The 4,658-nt window shown below is 46.0% G+C and overlaps 1 non-coding gene across 1 annotated transcript; it reads left to right on the forward strand.

Annotated features, from left to right (window-relative positions):
* Nucleotides 1-2,329: 2,329 nt before the first annotated feature.
* On the forward strand, nt 2,330-2,406 carry Trnas-cga (transfer RNA serine (anticodon CGA)). Its single transcript has one exon. It is a non-coding gene; the product is annotated as a tRNA-Ser (tRNA).
* The last annotated feature ends 2,252 nt before the right edge of the window (nt 2,407-4,658 follow it).

A 4,658-nucleotide genomic window follows, 5' to 3' on the forward strand; every position in this document is an offset into this window, starting at 1 on the left:
ATGAAAATTGAAGTATCGATGTGAAAATTATAACACCGAACAAAACAAGAGCAGACATTTCATTGAGAAGCTGTTTACTCTTAATTTTAATTTTATAGCAAAATAATGGAATAACATATTGGTAATATTGACTACAAAATGTTCTGAGATTACATTAAATACATGGTGCGAAGCTTTGTGTACAGCTTGGACAGAAGTCAGACTTTACTTGTAAAAGTTAAAGAATTTCAAAATACACGCATGGGCTGAAGGAAGGGTAACACATTTTTGTAATCTATCCTTGCCCGTGTTATTCAACCTACTTATGGAGGAAGAAATAAAGCAAACCAAAGATAATTTGGAATGCGAATTAAAGATGGGGACAAGAAAGAAAAACTTTAAGTCTTGCCGATAACATTGTCACTCTGTCAGATACGGCAGTGAACTCGAGGAAGGTCTCTTGAACCGAATGCATAGTGTGTACGAAACGGGGTACGAGATGAACTTCAGTATAAGTGAACATGGGTACTAAGATGATAAACTAAGGCACTAAAATGTTATTCGTGTTTACTGTTTTCTCAGAAATGCCTTGCAACGTGCTCTTCAGAAGAGATCTCCACCTACTCGTCCTCTTAAGGATTTATAGACAGGATTCATGGTGTCACTTCCCTCCAGCACCACTTCAGACAGTAGTCGACCCTATGCCTCGTCTCGTTGTAGCACTTCTGCATGCTAGCGGAAACCCTACACGAGATTACGCATGTGTATCTGTTTTGCTCTCTGGTGTAGGTGGGTCGAGTAATCAATGAAGATGTGTTGCATCGATTCCGGATTTGAAAAGCTCTAAGCCACAACGTGACTAAAAGAACCTACGTACGAAGGGCGACCGTCACCAATGGGCCAGAAGCGCACTATATGACAAAAAGAACCGACACTTTACAGCCAGAACAGCACCATATCGGCAGTAGAATAGCCCTGAGAAGCTCGATAACGCATAGCTATTGTCAGTCCATTACCAATATATGGTACCAGAAAAGACGACACAGAGAGATGGGGTTGGCAAGACGACGCCGACGGCAAACTTCTCCCAAGCAGACTGGGCTGACTGTGAAGGTGATTTTCTGACGGTAGAAACAGGCGACCCAGCAGGGTCGGCGCCCCTTTAAGTCAGAACTACAACGAACGCCGGCAGACACGACAGAGCCCACATGTGCCAATACATATTCAAATGATATTAGCTTCCATGTGCGATAGATACATAGGCATAGGAGTGAAGACAAGCATATTGGCTTACATCTCTCAATATCAATGCCATTCAGTCGCAGAAAATGATGTCTTTACCTAAAGTTGTGATATAAACGGCGACGGCGGACATACACATCCTCCTTCTACAAGAAGTGCACATTGACGAAGTTCCCATATGTGCAGATGCAAAGCCTTAGTATTACGTGCCGTCAAAACCGGCTGCAGCATTACATAACTTCTTACTAAAGGCGTCAGGGTAGGGGATATGTTCTACCATTCGCCGTGTGATTGGGGGGGGGGGGGGGGGGAGGATTAGCAGGGACGGTACTTGATGGACGGCTCATTATGTCTATGTACTGTCGAGTACAGACGGAACACAAGAGAGTTCCTGCTTCTTCACAGAGGAAATTGCCCCTCTGTTACAAGGACGCCACGACTATTTTATCCTAGGTGGCGATTTTAATTGTGTACTTGTACTGGAAGATCACTTTTCTCGATGCACACCGTGCCCAGAACTATGAATGTTGACACAGAATATGCATTTTTGACATGTGGAAGCATGCCCATGTCCTCCATCCCTCATACACCCATGTAACGAGTTATTCCGATAGTCGTCTCGATGGAGTGTACAGTGGTCAGCCACATCATTATGAATACCTACCTAATAACCGGTGTGTCTACCTTGGACACGGATAACAACAGCGAGGTGTTGTGTTGTGGAAGCAGTGAGGCCTTGGTAGGTCCCTGGAGGGAGTTGGCACCACATTTTCACACATAGGTTACTTACTTCTGCAATCAGTTTATGATATTCATTGGCCATCATGGTGCCTTACACTTGAACGTTCGTCACGCCATAATGGAACCACCATCAGCTTGTCTCCATCTTGCAGTACGGGTGTCAAGGAACTGCTCACCTGGAAGACGAAGCATTCTTGCCCCAGCATCGGCGTGATGAGGAAGGTATCGGTTTCATCAGACCATACAACGCTCTGAAACTTCCTGGCAGACTAAAACTGTGTGCCCGACCGAGACTCGAACTCGGGACCTTTGCCTTTCGCGGGCCTTCTACTGGGAGAAGTAAAGCTGTGAGGACCGGGCGTGAGTCGTGCTTCCGTAGCTCAGATGGTAGAGCACTTGCCCTCGAAAGGCAAAGGTCCCGAGTTCGATTCTCGGTCGGGCACACAGTTTTAATCTGGCAGAAAGTTTCAAATCAGCGCACAGTCCGCTTCAGAGTGAAAACTTATTCATACAACGCTCTGTCACTGCACCAACTTCCAGAGCTGATGGTCATGTACCCATTTCAGTCATAGCTGCAGATGTCGTCTTGTTAACATTGATACATTCATGGGTCGCCTTGTGGAGTGTTCAGACTCACTTGTACTGTGCGCCGGCCGGTGTGGCCGTGCGGTTCTCGGCGCTTCAGTCTGGAACCGCGTGACCGCTACGGTCGCAGATTCGAATCCTGCCTCGGTCATGGATGTGTGTGATGTCCTTAGGTTAGTTAGGTTTAATTAGTTCTAAGTTCTAGGCGACTGATGGCCTCAGAAGTTAAGTCGCATAGTGCTCAGAGCCATTTTAACCATTTGTACTGTGCATAGCGTTAAAATCTGAAGTTAATTCCTATTTCACCAGTCTGCACAGCCAACGACGTGTGACTACTGTAATGAGGGGTGACCGCCCAATCCCACGACGTCTGGACATGGTTTCACCTTGTTTCCACCATGTGTTGAAGACACTCTACACAGCACTTCTCGAACAACCGAAAAGTCGTGCAGTTTCCGAAATACTCGTGCTGACCCTCCAAGCCGTCACATCTGCCCTCGGCAAGACTCACATAGATTGCTCACATGCCCCTTTCCACGCATGAGCAGCACACTCAGCAATACTACATGTTCCATGCACGTGCCTGACTAGCAGTCATTCCTGCCAGGTAACGCTGCTATCGCCTGGACGGGTTTATATCGATAGCAAGTCATTATGATCAGGCTGATCAGTGTTTGTTACACACAATGTTAACAATGAGGTCCTCAATGTGGAACTGCAGCCAGTAGTCTACACTGACCACAAGACATTTAATGTATGATCTCAGCAGTAGGTATGGCAGAGCTACGGTCTTTGGAAATTGAATGTCTCCGACCTCAGAGACAATCCTTGCTTGGAAATCTTGTGAACAACGGAGTTGGGCGTATGTCACGACCCTACATTAGCGGATGGTTTCTGCAAACTGGTGCTACATTGTGAAAAGATAACATATGATCGTGAGCAGGCAGTGTGACGACGTCATACGATGGGCTTCTATTTCACAGTGCTGTATAAATGCACTGACCAAGCCCCTTCTCCAGAGTAGCAAGTGGCTATACAACGAGATAATCCGAAATTAAACCCATCATGCCACCCTAAAATTTCATTGCTCCAGGCATGGACACTAAACTAGGTTACAGAAGGACACCCATTAATGTATCATATCGTCAACAAAGGCAAAAGACGACGAAGAGCTCTGGTACAAGCACAGAATAATGGAACGCACCTAATGTTGCAATAAGACATGGGCAATGACTTTGTAGAACATTACACTGAGTTTGATGCTGCATTGGATATCGATATGGCGGACATTACCAGAGTTACACGTACAATTTTTGGCACCATTGAACCAGGTGCACAAGGTTACTTAGGGTGAAGACCATTGCTAGGTGGAGCAGTGAATAAATCACTGGGATCACCAGATACATGACAGCAACCCAATGGACTAATATCTGCCATGAAAGAATGTCTCCTGACTTGTCGTTACCCTCAGCTTTGTGGAGGGGCTGATTGTTGCGGTGCACAAACCTTCAAGTGGCACCCGGATACCGGACTAACGACAGCTGACGGTGCTTAATTGAGACTTTAAAATATCACAGTCTATTAGCAGAGAGCTTCCAATGAAAATTGCACGAGTTATCTCACATGATCATATAGTGCATGGCGGAGATATCAAGCCGCGCGGGATTAGCCGAGCGGTCTACGGCGCTGCACTCGTGGACTGAGCGGCTGATCCCGACGGAGGTTCGAGTCCTCCCTCGGGCATGGGTGTGTGTGTTTGTGCTTAGGATAATTTAGGTTAAGTAGTGTGTAAGCTTAGGGACTGATGACCTTAGCAGTTAAGTCCCATAAGATTTCACACACATATGAACATATATGGAGATATCAACTTCTAGAAGGTGCTTGGTGACTATCACGATATGATCGCCCTAGCAAAGACGTGCCGCCGCCATGACGCACTATTGTCAGTATGTTTTGATCAAGCTTTCAATGAGTGAGTCTAAATCTCGATGCACATGTGGTTTCCATGGCCATTTTCACAGTCGTGACGTGGTTACTCCACTATGATTTCTCTGTAGTGCTTCCCAATGGATGTACGACGAAATCCCTCGTTGTATCAAGATACGACAGAC

This window comes from Schistocerca serialis, chromosome 6, assembly GCF_023864345.2.
Source record: "Schistocerca serialis cubense isolate TAMUIC-IGC-003099 chromosome 6, iqSchSeri2.2, whole genome shotgun sequence".
In the NCBI taxonomy this organism is placed as follows: domain Eukaryota; kingdom Metazoa; phylum Arthropoda; class Insecta; order Orthoptera; family Acrididae; genus Schistocerca; species Schistocerca serialis.